Source organism: Pan paniscus, chromosome 1 (assembly GCF_029289425.2).
Source record: "Pan paniscus chromosome 1, NHGRI_mPanPan1-v2.0_pri, whole genome shotgun sequence".
NCBI lineage: Eukaryota > Metazoa > Chordata > Mammalia > Primates > Hominidae > Pan > Pan paniscus.
The window spans coordinates 199,739,341-199,756,334 of record NC_073249.2 but is presented as its reverse complement, the minus strand read 5'-3'; the positions used below and the strand labels follow the sequence as shown (position 1 = coordinate 199,756,334).

The 16,994-nt window shown below is 50.8% G+C and overlaps 1 protein-coding gene across 2 annotated transcripts in view; it reads right to left on the bottom strand.

Annotated features, from left to right (window-relative positions):
- SLC9A1 (solute carrier family 9 member A1) overlaps positions 1-16,994 on the bottom strand; it is a 59,110-nt gene that overhangs the window by 16,537 nt on the left and 25,579 nt on the right. The gene's annotated exons all lie outside the window — the stretch shown is intronic.

Here is a 16,994-nt window from a genome sequence, read left to right as displayed (position 1 = left end):
GAGAGAACGGGAGGCCATGGGCTTTCGGAGGAGCCAGGAGAATAGAAGGTTGGGGATGGGCCGGGGATGAGGAGCGCAGTTGGTGAGAGGTGCACAGGCTGGGTCTCAGAGGGCTGCTCTGTTAACTCTCTGAGCCTCCGCTTCCTCGCCTGTAAAATGGAAGGGACAATGCTAGCTTCACAGGTTTGCCATCATAAACCAAGTGACAGTGTTTTTAAAGCACTTTTTTCAAAGGATATATACATGCTATCTCTGTCGCTGTCATAAAATGTTAGAGAGCAGCAGTTCTATATGCTTCCAGAAGGCAGAAATTATAAATTGATTACTGACGTGCCAAGTACCTACGGGCATCACCTACGCCTGAACCCAAGGCATTATTTCAGGCACAAGTTCAGGGAGGCAGATCTGAGCTCAACCTGAGGAATAACAATCTAACAATTCTGTCTGAGGGAAGATGGTAGTTCCCTATCACGGAGCTGTTTAAGCAGAAGGCAGACAACCAGCTGGTGGGGAGTGGCATAGGAGACAGAAGAAAGCACAGAAGAATCTAAGAATACCAGCGTGGGAAGGAACTTGGGGATAATAAGGCCTGGGGTCTGCAAACCTGCAAAACAGTAGGCTTTCCAACTGAGTCCAGGCAGCTGCTCGAGACACGGCTCAAGGATGTCAGTGGCAACCAGCTTTGGCAGGTGAGATAAAATCTATTTGCTATCCCGCTTCTAGCTCAATGCCACCCACTTTAAAGATGGGGCAACTAAGGCTCAGAAAAGGGAAGGGACTTGCCCAAAGTCACACAGCAAATGGGGAGCAGAACCAGAATAGAACACAGGTCTGATGCCCCAGTTCCCATCAAACTGCACGGTTCTGTAATTCAAGCTCTCTTATCCTTCCCTCCCATCAAGGCCTCCTCACACACCCCTCTGCCTGGGACCCACCAGCCATCTCCCCAGGCCGTGTCCTGGCCAGCAGCAGGCCGCTCTGCTGTAGTCCACCTTAAGGCTTCAAACCCAGAGCTGAGAAGTAGCAAAAATCCCCGTGAGAGGGCCTCTCTCAATACCAGGTATGGCCAGAGAACCCTGAGCTCCTGTGAGTGGTTTACTTGTTTGTTTTGTTTTGGGGTGGGAAAGTAGGTGGAAAAAATCTGAGCATCTAGTTGTATGTTGGGTACTATGCTCCCAGGGTTGGCATAGCCAAGAGGGTATGACCCTTTGCTCAAGAGGAAAGCTCTCTCTGGCCTGGCATGGTGGCTCATGCCTGTATCCCAGCATTTTAGGAGGCTGAGGTGGGAGGAACACTTGAGGCCAATAATTTGACACCAGCTTGTACAACATAGGAGACCTCATCTCCACTTAAAAAAAATAGCTGGGCATGGTATGCACCTGTAGTCTCAGCTAGTTAGGAGGGCCGAGGCAGGAAGATCACTTGAGCCCAGCCTCAAAAAAAAAAAAAAAAAAGAAGAAGAAGAAAGCAAAGCTCTCTCTCCTCCCCTTCCCTATCTTGCAAGCTCTGTGCAGGCAGATCCCATAACTGCTTATCATTATACACCCAGGGCTAGGACACAAGAAGTGCTCAACAAATATCGGCTGACTTGAAAATACACAGGGCTGGGACATCACCCAAGATTTCCGATAACCTGCATGCCTGGCCAGGCCTCTGCTCTCATTACTTACTCTTGAGATCCTTGGGACAGAGGAGGAACTTCCCTCTCCATGCCCAAAGCCCTTCCTACTCTCAGGTAGGAATCTGGGCAGTGCTAGTACAGTGACAAGTCAAAGTTCACACTGCTGGCTGGGCACGGTGGCTCACGCCTGTAATCCCAGCACTTTGGGAGGCCGAGGTGGGTGGATCACCTGAGGTCAGGAATTCAAGACCAGCCTGACCAATATGGTGAAACCCTGTCTCTACTAAAAATATAAAAATTGGCCAGGCATGGTGGTGGGTGCTTGTATTCCCAGCTACTTGGGAGGCTGAGACAGGAGAATTGCTTGAACACAGGAGGTAGAAGTTGCAGTGAGCCGAGATCACGCCACTGAGCTCCAGCCAAGATCACTCCACTGCACTCCAGCCTGGGCAACAGAGCAAGACTCCATCTTGAAAAAAAAAAGTTCACACACTGAACACTATCCAGGCCCAGAATCCTGGCACAGTGCCAAGCACCCTGAAGACACTCAAAACACATTGGGAAAAAAAGATGTCTCCATCCTAGGCCAAGAGGACCTCGAAGGCACCATGTGCATTCTCCTGATTTCAAAATAGACACGACCAAAAGTCACTTTTTGTTCATCTACTTCCCACATCAATAAAAGGGAAAATAATTCCAAAATCACCCCTTTTGCTGAAAAGTCCCCCAGTCTTTGTACTGTCCACCAGTCAACATCCAGTGTGTAGCTGGCTGGTCCACTGGGAAGGGCTAGTCATGTTGGACCCAAGTCTCTCTTGCTGTAGAGGATAAAGCCCACATTTTCAGCACTGCCTCTGTCATCTGCTCTTGCCTCATGTCCCATTCTCCCCACTGTCAACTCTTAGGTTTCAGCCTTGCCAAATTCCTTGCAATCGCCCCATATGAACCACATCCTCTTTTGCCTGCCAATCTTCACCTAGTCTAGTTCCTCTCTCTAGAAATCATTCCTCTACCTCTACCCCCACCATATGTGGCTGACACCATATCCTCTGCCTTCCTCCTCCTTCAGGAAGCATTCCCTGACCACCACCTGTCTGCTCAGGTTAGGGCAGGAATCTTCTGGTGCTTCCCTCTCTCATAACCTTCAATCCACAATCATCTCCCAGGTTCCTCTCTCTCTTCCTGGCACCCACCGAGATCAGTCAGGCAACCCAGGCAGAAGCAGCTGAGACAAGACAATGGCATCAGACCCCAAAGACCTGCAGTGTGCTGGAGGGGAGACAGGCACAGCGCAGTGGAGATAAGCAGGATGAAGATTTAGGGGAGCAGAGCTCCTACAGGCAGGGGCCAGAAAGCACCTTCCCAAGGCCGGAAGTCCAGCTCCAGCCAGCTGCATGCTGACCCCCCTCCACAGCCTCCCTGCCCCTGTCCTGGCGTTAGCACCAAGAGCTGCCTTAAAAGAAGGCAGAGTCTAAAGAGATAGTCCAGGGTAGGCAGATGATGGCTTCCACCTCCACCTAAGGGGTCGGGCTCTAAAAATGCCTCTTACCCTCACTCTGTGCCATCAACCCAATCCACAGAGCTTTCCTGGCCCCATAAATCGCCAGACAGTGCCTGGGAGACCCAGAGAAGAGTTGGCCACAGCTCCTGCCTGGGGAGGGGGCAGGCATGTGAAACAAGCCAAGAGCAGCAACATGAAGACGGCTCCTCAGGTCTGAGGGCGTCCCATGAGCCAGAACTGTGCTGGGAGCCTGGCACGCACCATCTCATTCAGTCCTCACCACAGCCCTTGGGATAGGTATTGCCTCCATTTTGCAGAAGACAAAGCTGAGGCTCAGCAAGGTTATGCCACTCCCCTAGTGTCTAAGGGAGGACCTCTATTCTAGCTTAGGTGTCTCAAACCGGTAGCAGAGAGCGCTAATTAATTCTTTAGTCAAAGCTCGGTATTTTCTCTGAGCCAGGCCATATTGGACACTGGGAACATTGAGGTGACTCAGACTCTGAACCTCCGTGAGCAGCTGATGGGGAGGGCCATGCTATTCCAGCCCTTGGAGCTTCTATGACCAGGTGAACAGAGAGCTGGCATTCCTATTGAACACAAGAAAAATGAGCTCTGAGAGGAGGCTGCATGCACTCAGCCAGGCCAACCAGGACTGGGTCCCGGGCCTCCTGACTACAGCGCAGCGACCTCCTTCTCCTTCAGCCAGCTCCAGAGTACCTGGGGCTGGAGCCATGTTCCTGGAGCTGGTTTCCCCGGCTTTCCTATTTTGTCTCTGGCGCTCAGTGAGCTGAAGGAGCTCTAGGCCCTGATGGGCTCTCTGGGCCCGAGGGGAGGGCCGGGCCGGGCCAGGCTGAGGAGAAAGGTCTGAGATCCACTTTTGGTTCCCTGCCCGTGGATAGGTGGCACATTATTGGAAAGCACTTCTAGGGCTGGGGGAGGAAGGGATTCTGTCATCAAGAGGAGGCTCCTTCAGGAGCAATGGCTCAGGGAAGTGGGAAGCAGCCCCTGGACCTGCGCGGCTTGTCCCTCTCCTAACGCCCTGACTCCACCAACTGCGCTCACTCTGCATCCCTGCAGAGTCCCCACAAAGAGCAGGATGCTTGCTGACACCCGGTGTGGTGAAAGGGGCACAGAAGGATGGCTGCGGCCCCTGGTACCCTGACAAAAGCCCTGCATGGAGGCAAGATCCCAGGATGCCAAGAGATGAGGCAAAACTTTCAGGGCCCAAACATGCAGCAGCAGTGATGTCACCAGGGTGAAATCAGGGGTGGGAAGAGGCAGTTAGAGTAAGAACCAGAGACGTAAGAGCTGGAATGGATCTTGGAGAGCATCTAAATTCTCCATTATATAGTCAGGGAAATGGAGACAGAGACAGCCAGCGACCTGTCAATGATCACATGTCCAGTTCTACCCCAGCAGTCTGTGACACTCCAAGCCACACAGCCTTCTTCGAGGACGTCCAGTCCTCCCAGAACAAGGAGGCACGAAAGTGTGGAATTCGGCATCTCCAAGCACAGCCACAGGCCAAACCCTCTGACACAGTTCAGAGTTGGCTCTCCTTTTAGAAGAGGCTGGGGGATGGGAGAAGTGTTTTTCATTCTGTCTAGTGTAGGTGGTAGCTGGAACGAACACACACACACACACACACACACACACACACACACACACACACACACACTCTTGCTGAGCAGACACCTCACCAAACTTCCAATTGATGGAGGCTCCCAGCCCCCTGCAGCTGCTCTGCACCACAAGAATGTTTTATTTATATCTCCTCGGACGGTCCCCATCTGCTGAGACTGGCTCAGTGGAGCAGGCAAGGCTGTCCCACATCACCCTGGGTTGCCAGGGTGACCAGACATGCCTGATCCCCCTTCCCGCAACCCTCCTCTGGCCTGGGAAGTCAGAGGGGAGTGCTGGGAAGAGGGGTCTCTTTGGCCCATAGTGCCAGGTCACCAGGGACCCAGGGGCACACTGAGGGCTCTGTCGCCCTACTTCCAGGCCTGAGGACTGCTCTGGGGCTGCAACTCGGCCAGGTCCCAAGGGATTCCTAGTTGCACAATGATTCCATTTCTTTAACTCCCTCTTCAACTGCCCCAGCGACCAGTCTCAACTGCAGCAATGAAAGGTAATACTTCCCAGTGAAAGCCCAGCACTCTACAGTTTACAGCAGCACACTCTTAACCCATTTGCTCTTCACCATAGTTCTGGGAAGTCACAATTACCATCCCCTTATTTTACAGATGAGGAAACTGAAGCACACAAAGGTTAAGCAACTTGATCAAAGTCACATGGCTGGTAACTGGGATTCAAACCCAGGTAGTCTGGCTCCAGAGTCTGTGTTCTTGGCCACTCACTGTATTATCCCTGGCTTTATTCTTACTTTGTTTCTAAGGGGCGTGTGAGCCTAGGACTAAAGAGGCCCAAAGCAGTTCCCAAAGGGCCAGCGGTACGTTTTTCTTTCCATGAGCTCTTCTCCAGGAAGTCTCCCACTGCTTCTACTCTAGTGGCCTAGTAAAGACTTCATGAAATCCTTCCTATCTTCAAAGGCTGCCCTCTCCAGGAAGCTCTCCTAAGTTAACTCAGCCAGGAGGGGTCAATCTTTTCTACCAAACTTGCAGGGCAAGAAGTGATAATTATTCAGACTGTTCAGCCCCTGCCTGGCTGATCTGCACTCAGCCCTGGTGTCCATTGGGCTGGAGGACCCATGGGTCCAGGAGGGCTCTGACTCTTTTTGAGTCTGATTCTCCTCAAGGCTGATTCTTCCTACCATCAATGTCAGCTATGAGGACCAGGGAGAAAGAAAAGCCACATTAGGACAGACTAAGCCACTGCCTCAGCAGGTTCACAGCCAGACCTGCAGAGGAGACAAAGACACGTGGCGCTGGCCACCCCACCCTATGTTCCCACTGTCAGAAAACTGAGTTCTAATCAGAGCCCAGCCACAACTTGCTGGGTGACTTTAGACAAGTTACTTTACATCCCTCCCCTCAAAGTTTCTCCATCTGTGTAAAAGCCTATTTCAGAGGGTATCTGGAGTACAAGAGGAGATAAGGATAAAGAGCACCAAGCAATAATGGTACTCAATGTTAGCCAAAGGTGGTGACTACTATTACTATTGTAATTTTCTTTAAAACCCAAGTATAATACAATTCACTCTGCATTATTGTGACCTGTTGGTGTGTATGTGTTCATCACTGGGCTATAAGCTCCCTGAGGGTTGGAACTGTCTAGATTCATGTGGGTCTCCAGCTTCTAGCACAGAGTAGGCATCAACTATTTGTGAACTGAAACAAAACTGACCCCAGCACTTTGGGAGGCTGAAGTGAGAAGACTGCTTGTGGCCAGGAATTTAGACCAGTCTGGGCAATATAGTGAGACCCCATCTCTACAAAAATAAAAACAAAGATAATTAGCTGGATGTGGGGGTGTACGAGGCAGGAGGATTGCTTACATCCAGGAGTTTGGGGCTACAGTGAGCTATGACAGTGCCACTACTCTCCAGCCTGGGAGACAGAGTGAGACCTTATCTCTAATTTAAAAAGGAAAGAAAAATGAAGTAAACTTCACTTGTTAGATGTGAAGTATGGGAAAGAAGGAGGTGGGGATGGGTCTGGACTTTCAATACTAAGTGGTGTTCCCAGAGCAGGGACCATTTGAATTGGGCTTTGAAGGATCAATAGAAGTTTGCCAGAAGAGAAGGGTTTGTATCCTTCAAAAAGTCTAGTATAGTACCTTGCACATAGTAAATGGATATGTGGGTAATGAATGAAAGAAAAACAAGTAAAGAAGACAATAAATAGGAAGGCAGGCTGACTTCACCAAGCTTTTGTCAATATCCAAACAAGAAAGCTCTTGTGAAGATTAAATATGATTAAAGATACGGCGTACATAAAAGACTTAGCACAATACCTGGTACACGTGTCTTTGAGTCTCATTTCCTCTCTGTAACTGGGATGATGATGATTAAAAGCAACTTTGAGATAATTTAATTAGAACTCCCGGCCAGGTGCGGTGGCTCACGCCTGTAATCTCAGCACTTTGGGAGGCTAAGGTGGGTGGATCACCTGAGGTCAGGAGTTTGAGACCAGCCTGGCCAACATGGTGAAACCCCTCCTCTATTAAAAATACAAAAATTAGCCAGGCGCCATGGTGGGTGCCTGTAATCCCAGCCCCTGGAGAGGTTAAGGCAGGAGAATCACTTGAACCCGGGAGGCAGACGCTGTAGTGAGCCGAAATCGCGCCACTGTACAACAAGAGTGAGACTCCGCCCCCCCCAAAAAAACAAAACAAAACAAAACAAAAAAAACCTCCCATCCCCACAGCAGAAACTCAATGAATAATACTTTTTTTTTTTTGAGGTGGAGTCTTGCTCTGTCACCAGGCTGGAGTGCAGTGGTGCAATCTCGGCTCACTGCAACCTCCACCTCCTGGGTTCCAGCAATTCTCCTGCCTCAGCCTCCTGAGTAGCTAAACTACAGGCGTGCACCACCATGCCCAGCTAATTTTTGTATTTTTAGTAGAGATGGGGTTTCACCATGTTGGCCAGGACAGTTTCAATCTCTTGACCTCGTGATCCACCCACCTTGGCCTCACAAAGTGCTGGGATTACAGATGTGAGCCACCGTGCCTGGCCAAATAATACTTTTTTTAAAATGTAGCAGCCGGCTGGGGGTGGCAGCTCACGTCTGTAATCCCATCACTTTGGGAGGCCGAGGCGGGTGGATCACCTGAGGTCAGGAGTTCTAGACCACAGTGACCAACATGGCGAAACCTCGTCTCTACGAAAAATACAAAAATTAGCCAGGTGTGGTGGCAGGCGCCTCTAATCACAGCTACTCAGGAGGCTGAGGCAGGAGAATCACTTGAACCTGTTAGGCAGAGGTTGCAGTGAGCCGAGATCACACCATGGCACTCCAGCCTGGGCAACAGAGCAAAATTCCATTTAAAAAAAAAAAAAAGATAAACTCTCCAGCACCCAGGATACAAACACTGGACACTTGGAGAATCTGACGCAAGGCTCTGTGCAGGGGGCTTATACACACCCCCTCTCATTTCATCTCACATCCTGACCCCCAATTTGACAGATGAAGAAATCCAGGTTCAGAGAGGTAACTTGTCCAAGGCTACCTAGCTGGGAAGTGGCAGGGTCATTATTAGAACCCAGTTCTCTGAACTGCTAGTTCTTTGGGCCATGCTGCTTCAAAGAAAACAGCTTGTCAGGATCACCAGGAAGAGAATTCAAGTCTGCAATAAATATGCCTCCCCCACAAAAACAGCCATAAATAAATCTGTTCCAAGTACCTGGGCAAGCATCCTTCCCCATACCCGGGCAATCAGTCTCTCTCTGTGTTTTTCCCCATCATTCTTCCAAACAGCACTTTTATTTCTTGCTTGTTTCAATCCACATTTCAGGGGGTCCTACTATGCTGGAGAGACAGGGTCTCACCCTCTGGGAACATCAGGTCTGGATGGGAAAGCAGGTAAAAAGCTGTCAGAAAACACAAGCAGCATACACTGGACTACCTGAGTCATGGAAAAGAGAAGACCGTGCAAGGAGGCCAAAACCCCAGGTCCAGACCCCACTCTGCCCTTTAGTAACCATGAGCTTTGCGTAAATCACTATACCATGGAATAACCTCCATTTTCTTGTCTGTAAACAAGTGAGAACAGGGACTAGACACAGGAGCACCTTGTGCACTGAAACGACTGAGAAAAGAGAGGTCAGGCAGGCTGGGGGGCCTGGGCGGCCCCTGGAGTAATAAGCAGCAATTGAGCCAGCAGCAACTGCCTTAGAGACCTGGCAAGAGAGGCTGTTCCGGAGGCAGGCATGTTGTGATAGAGGATCACAGCCTCAGCAACCCTGGCACTGGGTTACAAATCCCTCACAATGCATAGCCTCTCTCTCTCTCCTTCCTTTCTCCTCTCACCTGTCCCATCTACATCAACTCCTTGACTCCAGTGGCCAGAAGTCCCCAAATCCCACCTCTAAGCAAACAGCAGGAGAAACTCTTCCTCACCTGGAACTTCTACCCACCTTTCAAAACTCAGTGGAGGGCCGGGCGCAGTGGCTCACACCTGTAATCCCAGCACTTTGGGAGGCCGAGGTGGGTGGATCACCTGAGGTCAGGAGTTCGAGATTAGCCTGGCCAACATGGCGAAAATCCATCTCTACTAAAAATACAAAAAATTAGCTGAGTGTGCGCCTATAGTCCTAGCTACTCAGGAGGGTGAGGCATAAGAATTGCTTGAACCTGCAGGCGCAGGTTGCAGTGAGCCAAGATCGCGCCACTGCACTCCAGCCTGGGCGACAGAGTGAGACTCCATCTCAAAAAAACAAAAACGAACAAACAAAAAACCCCAGTGCAGGTGTCACCTCCTCTGGGAAGCCTTCCTGGAGCCACACCCCCGCCCTCCCCAGGCTGAGTCAGGTGCTCCTCCAAACTGAGGAGCTGTGTCGGTGCCTCAGCCAGCCTGGCATCCCAGCACACAGCTCTGGGCCCCCAAAAAGTGATGCTCAGAAAACGCGGGTTAAGGGAATGATGAACACTTCCTGAAGGATGTAGGACTAGAGTTTGGTCTCAAAGGTGGGTGACTAAAGGGGGAAGAGTGTGAACAAATGAAAAGAGAGGGGACCTCAAAAGCCTTTTGAGGATCCTGAAGCCTGCAGCCAGCCTGGAAATGAGAGTGAACAGTGCAGGAGATGCTGGCACACAGGCCTGACCCGGGCAGACCAAGGAAGGAACTGAGTCAAGGAGCCTGAGCCGACAGAGCAGGCCTCAGAGGGTCCCCTGACCTTCAGCCTGGCCCTGAATGCCCCATCCTAGCCTGCAGCCTGGTTCTACCACCACCAGCCTTCTCCCTGGGTCTCAAGGACCCATTTCTGTAACCCCTATACCACTCCAAGCTGGGGCAGCACCTCTTGGTATCCAGCCTGACCTTCCCAATCATCCAAGCTCTGCATAAACATTTGTTGAATAAATTTCACTCCAGCAGATTGCCCCTCCCCCTGCAGGAAAGGCGCTGGATCAAGAGTCCCCATGCAGTGAAGCAGAGGATGACTCACAGGGGAGAGGGAGGGACAGGGACTGGGACCGGCAGTAAAGAGCCCGTGTTGTGTTGACAAGAGGCAGAGCTCCAACAAGCCCAACAGTGCCTGGCAAGGGAGAGGTGCCAGGCAGTGGGGTGCTTACCTGGGGAGGGGGTTACCTGGGGAAGCGGTGGGGGGCAGCTCAGGGGGTCAGCTTTACTTGGGGCAGGGGTAGGACCTCAAGCTCCAAAGACTCTCATGGCTGGATTGGGTGTCTGGTAGGTGACCATATGATACACACTGGTTTCTTTTGATTTTCTCAAAATGGAAATATATTATATTGCTTTGGTGATTTTAAATAAAACTTATGGTCATTAAAATTTTTTTCTAACAGTCATATAAGTGTTTAAGTATAAGGAAAATCATCTCACAGTGATTCTCCCCCTTTCCTTTTACCAACTATACCAGTCTCCCCCACAACCGAATTTCTGTTAAGTTTGGTATATATTCTTGAAGACTTTTCTGTATCTATAGGTTATTTAAAATTATGTGTGAACGGTAAATCACACATGCTGTGCTTCAACTGCTTCTATGGGGCAGAGACTGCACTAAGTACTGAGGCATCTCATTTAATTCTCTCAACAACCCTAATGCAGTAGGTATAATTATTATCCACTTTTTATTTTTATTGGGCTTTTTTTTTTTTTAGACGGAGTCTCGCTCTGTCACCCAGGCTGGAGTGTTGGAGTGCAATGGCACAATCTTGGCTCACTGCAACCTCCGCCTCCTGGGTTCAAGTGATTCTCCTGCCTCAGCCTCCCGAGTAGCTGGGATTACAGGTGCCCACCACCACACCTGGCTAATTTTTGTGTTTTTAGTAGAGATGGGGTTTCACTATGCTGGCCAGGCTGGTCTTGGACTCCTGACCTCAGCTGATCCACCTGCCTTGGCGTCCCAAAGTGTTGGGATTACAGGCGTGAGCCACCACGCCCAGCCCTTTTATTGGGCTTTAAAAAAAAATTTTTTTTTTGAGACGGAGTCCCGCACAGTCACCCAGGCTGGAGGGCAGTGGCACGATCTTGGCTCACTGCAACTTCTGCCTCCCGGGTTCAAGCGATTCTCCTGCCTCAGCGTCCTGAGTAGCTGGGATTACAGGTGCGTGCCACGCCCGGCTAATTTTGTATTTCAAGCCACCATCTCCCTCCTTTCCTTTCCCAGTGTCCCGGATGTGTGGCTCCCCAGCTCAGGTGCTCTGTTCCCCACTCCATCTCTATCCCTGGCCTGTCCTTGCCTCTTGCCAGACTGCTGTCAGGACTTACAGATGGTATCAGGTGCTCCAGGTACCAGTTTGCCCCACACCTGGGGTGGGGCCAGAGGTGGGGGAAGAAACAGAGGCTCAGTAAGAGAGCTTCCATTTCTAGAAACTTTAGAGCCATGGAAAAGCTAGATTTTTCTTTCCTCTTTGCTGGGGGTACAGTAGAGCTTGCAAAATGCAAATCTGAGAGAAAAAAAAATTGAGTATACCAAATATCTGTTGTTCTTAGTATTGCTTCCAGTTGAAAGTCAGTTAGCTTAGAAGCTTACCAATGTGTTAAATTCATTATATATAACTTCAACTCGCTTGAAATCTCATCCTACTTGGCTACAGAGGTGGAATATAAAGAGGTACCAGTAGGAAAGCAACACAAAAAGAAATTCTACAATTTCCAGGACAATTGCCCTGCAGAAAGCAAGTCACAGTGTCCTATTTTCAGCACTACAAGGAATGCGGGGGACCGCAAAGGAAGAACAAAACACAGGTGGCACTGGCTGGGTGGGGAAGACAGACCAGCAGCCTCTGGGAGGCAACTGGGGCCCCTTCTATCCCTAGTAGCTTTATCAGCTTTATGGGGTCTATTGTGTGCCCTCACAGCATCTGAGGGCAGTGATGAAGAAGGGGTGTTAGCCATCCTCCACTTGGGCATTTTAGTGACCTCTCAGAAGGGCCAGAAAAGGATCAGTGAGAGAAAATGACTCTCAGGGGACAGAGCCTGGAGTAGGGCAGAAAAGATGGGGGGCCTTCCCAGAGGTGGGGGCATGAGCATCCTTAGGCTGGTGTGTTACGGTGTGCATGGGGTGGACTGCAGAATGGCAAATGCACAGGAGCTGGGTGCTCCTGACAGGAAATTCTTATTTTCTCGTCCCCAAACCTGCTCCTCAGGCCCCAAATTTTGGAGTTGTCCTAACTCCTTTCTTCCTCTCACTCCTGACATCCAATCCATCACCAAACCCTGCTGGTTCTGCCTTCTAGACATGAACAGACCCTGACACTTCTCACCACCTCCACTGCTAACACCCATCCAAGCCAGCACGATCACTTGCCTGGACCACTGCAGCAGCATCCAATCAGTCTCTCTTCTCTTTTCCTTCCTTCCTTCCTTTTCTTTCTTTCTTTTTTTTTTTTTTTTTGAGAAACAGTCTTGCTCTGTCATCTAGGCTGGAGTGCAGTGGCGCAATCTTGGCTCACTTCAACCTCCGCCTTCTGGGTTCAAGTGATTCTTGTGCCTCAGCCACCTGAGTAGCTGGGATTATAGGCACATGCTACCACACCTGGCCAAATTTTGTATTTTCAATAGAGACAGGATTTCACCATGTTGGTGAGGCTGGTGTCGAACCCCTGGCCTCAAGTGATCTGCCCACCGTGGCCTCCCAAAGTGTTGAGATTACAGGCATGAGCCACTGCGCCCAGCCCACATATCCACTCTTGCCCCTCAGGCTCTTCCTACACCAGCCAAGAGTGAAGCTTTTTTTTTCTTTTTGAGACAGAGTCTCACTCTGTCTCCAGGCCGGAGTGCAGTGGCGCAATCTTGGCTCATTGCAACCTCTGCCTCCTGGGTTCAAGCGATTCTCCTGCCTCGGCCTCCTGCGTAGCTGGGACTATAGGCGTATGCCACCACGTCCAGCTAATTTTTGTATTTTTAGTAGATGAGGTTTCACCATGTTGGCCAGGATGGTCTCGATCTCTTGACCTCGTGATCCGCCCACCTCAGCCTCCCAAAGTGCTGAGATTACAGTCATGAGCCACTGTGCCCAGCCAAGAGTGAAGCTTTTTAAGAGGTAAGACATACTACTGAAAGGCAGGGACTACATCCCCCTCCGCGTCTTTCCACCACACCTGAATCTCCACTCACTCTCCCCTAGCTCTACTGGCCTCCTTGCTTTTCCTTGAGCACAAACATGCCCCCACCTCAGGGCCTGTGCATTTGCTGTTCCCTGTGCCTGAGACACTATTCCCCATGTAGGTGAATGACAGATTCCCTCCCTTCCTTCAGGTCCCTGCTCAGATGCCACCTCCCCAGAGAGGTCCTCCCAACCCTCTCTATCCGCTTACCCTTGCCACTTCCTGACGTCTAGATGTGCTTTCTGACCGTTCCCCACCCAGAACATAAGCCTCGTGAAGGCAGCCTCTGTCCCAATCACTGTTGTATCCCTGGCACCTTAGGCTGTACCTGGCACATGGGAGGTTCACAATCAATGTTTGCTGGATGGATGACTTTCTCTTACCTCAGTGACCTCACAAGGTTGTGAGGATTACATGAGACCACAAACACAAAAGCACTGGGCGAACCACAAGATGTTGTCGGGGGGGTCACCATCAGCTTGTCCCTTGGAGAGCCACTCTTCCAAGGTGCTGCTCAGCAGTTTTTCCTAAATACCCCAGGGAGCAGAACCCAGTCACGCTCAGTTCTGTGGCCTGCAGAGCCTGGGACCACACAGCCCTCTATTAAGAGTCTGATGACACGGCACAGCTGGTTGGTCTGTCTCCCCCTCCAGACCACAAGCAAGTTTCTACCTGCAAGCAAGGCTAGGGACCCTGTCCTATTCATCTTTGACTCTCTAGGCCTCAGCACGGAGCCTGACACATAGTAAGGATAAAGACTTGTTGAGCTAGCAGAACTGTTTGAGGGCAGAAGTCATGTCTGGTTTAACTTTTTTTCCTTCCCTTTTGTGTATATATTTTTGGGTTTAACTTAATCTCCAGTGTTTGGCACTAAGCACATGGACACTAAGCTCCAGCTGAATTGGCCTTTTCCTTGAAGGAAGGGTGAGAGTTAGGCACCAAGAAGGCCTGGCAGGCAAATCAGCAGCATCTGGAAAGACAGGACAGGGAAACGAGTGTGGTACAGGTAGAAGATTTATTTTTTGCGGGGGGAGGGGGCAGGGAAAACAGAGTCTGGCTGTGTTGCCCAGGCTGGAGTGCAGTGGTACGAACATGGCTCACTGCAGCCTTGACTTCCTGGGCTCAAGTGATTCTCTCACCTCAGCCCCCTACGTAACTGGGACTACAGGCGCGTGCCACCATGCCTAGCTAGTTTTTGTATTTTTTGTAGAGATAGGGGTTTTGCCATGTTGCCCAGGCTGGTCTCAAACTCCTGAGCTCAAGAGATCTGCCTGCCTTTGCCTCCCAAAGTGCTGAGATTACAGGCGTGAGCCACTGAGCCCAGCCCAGGTAGAGGCTTTCTATTGGAGCAAATGGCAGTGGACTGGAGTGGAAATCATTACTTAGATGCTGTAAAGCAGACTTTTCTCTCGCCCTCACAACATGCCCTGGCAGTGGGCAACAGATGAGAGAACAGACATTGAGAGAGGTCCAGACACAGGCCCAAGATCACACGGGTAGCAGCAGAGACAGAACTACTGACTCCCAATCCAGCGCTCGGCCAAGGCCAGTTATGAAAGCCACAAATACCCTGCAGGGAGAGAATTCCCAATCACCCTGCTGAGCCAGGCAGAGCCACTGGAGGGCTCTGGCCTGGGGAACAACATGAAATTCTGCCACTTCAGGGAGGTGGTCAAGGGAGACAGCGCTGGCCACCCAGGCTCAGCACCTGGCATAGGGCAAAGTTGTCCAAATGCACAGCCATTTAGTCTCAGCTCCAGGGACAGCTGGCACTGCCTCCTGCACAATACCAGCAGGATGGGTGAGCCCCCCCTCCATCCTACCTCCAAATGCCTCAAAAGACCAGAAAACTACAATTCTGAGAAAAGAAAGGCCTGAGTCAAGCCCAGGCTGGGGATCAGGGGAACTGGGCTTCAGTCTAGACTCAGCCACTAACATTCTGTAGGTTTTGAACAAGCCCTTGCTTTTCTTTGGTCTCAGTTTCTCCATCCTTGGGGGCTTGTTGAGAGCCTCTCTACCTCTGACATCTGACTGATGAACTCTGCAGCTGGACAAAGTCGGGCTCTGTGATACTCACCATCTCTGTCCATGCCAGCAACTGTGGCATCTGGGTACAGAATAGCATTCGTACCATAGCAAGCTTGCACGAGGCAGCAGCGGGCAACGTAAAGAGCTCTGGTCCATCAATGAGGGAGGTCATTTCTGTCCCAATTCTAAATCTTAACTTCTCTGTGACCTAATAAGGCAAATCACGGTACTGCCGTGAACCTCAGTTTCTTCCTTTCTAACATTGGGATAAAGAATGTCTATGGCACAGGGTTGCTGTAAGAGGAGAGAACAGAGACAGAAACACTCAGAAAAAAGCAAAAACAAAAATATATGCCCAGGCCAGGTGAGGTGGCTCACACCTGAATCCCAGCAGCGGGGGAGGCCGAGGCGAGAGGATCACTTGAGCCCAGGAGTTTGAGAGCAGCCTGGGTAACGTGGCAAAACCCATCTCTACAAAAAATTTAAAAATTAGTTGGGCATGGCTGGTGCATACCTGTAGTCCCAGCTACTAGGGAGGCTGAGGTGGGAGGATCACCTGAGCCCAGGAGGTTGAGGTTTCAGTGAGCCGAGATCATGCCAACTGCACTCTATCCTGGGCAACAGGGTGAGACCCTGTCTTTAAAAAAAAAAAAAAAAAAAAGGCCAGGCGTGGTGGCTCATGCCTATAATCCCAGCACTTTGAGACGGCAAGGCGGGCGGATCACCTGAGGTCAGGAGTTTGAGACCAGCCTGGCCAACATGGTGAAACCCCATCTCTATTAAAAATACAAAATTAGCCGGGCGTAGTGGTGCATGCCTGTAATCCCAGCTACTTGGGAGGCTGAGGCAGGAGAATCACTTGAACCCAGGAGGTGGAGGTTGCAGTGAGCCGAGATCCTCACGCCATTGTACTCCAGCCTGGGCAAAAAGAGGGAAACTCCATAAATAAATAAACAAACAAACAAACAAATAAATGCATGCACGCACGCATGCATGCCAGACACTCCCGTGCAGATCTAGGTTCCCAGAAACCAGCAGCGGCAGGGTCCCAGAGGCAAGCTGGCAGCACTAGGGAGGCAAGAGCTTCTCCTAAACAGGCACCTGAGGGGGAAGCTGTCCAACTGCACAGCATTAAGGCTCCATGGGCAGCAGGCACTGCCTCCTGCACAATACCAGCAAGATGGGTGAGCTTTCCTGATACTGGATCCTCTATCTCAAGGGGATCCCCTAAGGGTCTCCCATACACTTTTGATAACAATCCAGCTGGCTGGGCTCTGTGTGGTGGGAGAGACAGGGCATGCTTGGAGGGCCTCTCCCTGCCTCCTCTCCCACCACACTGGGGATAGTTTGTCACTTCAGGCCTCTAGGAGCCACGAGATGTAGAGTGGATAGGAGAACTGAGCATGCTCAGAGGAGGCTGCCCTTTAGAGGACACTGCAGAGAAAAGATGAGGACACGGCCAGCTGCAGGGCTTGGTCCTGGTGCCAGGAAGGCCCAGGGCTCTAGGAACAGCAATGGGAGGTCAGGTCTCTCCTGTGGGAGAAGAGGGGCAGCAAGAAGTCAGAGATTAGAAGAGGGAGGGCCCTCTGAGACCATCCAGTGCAACCCCTCTATTTTACAGATGCAAAGGATGAAGCCCAGAGAGGGGACGGAA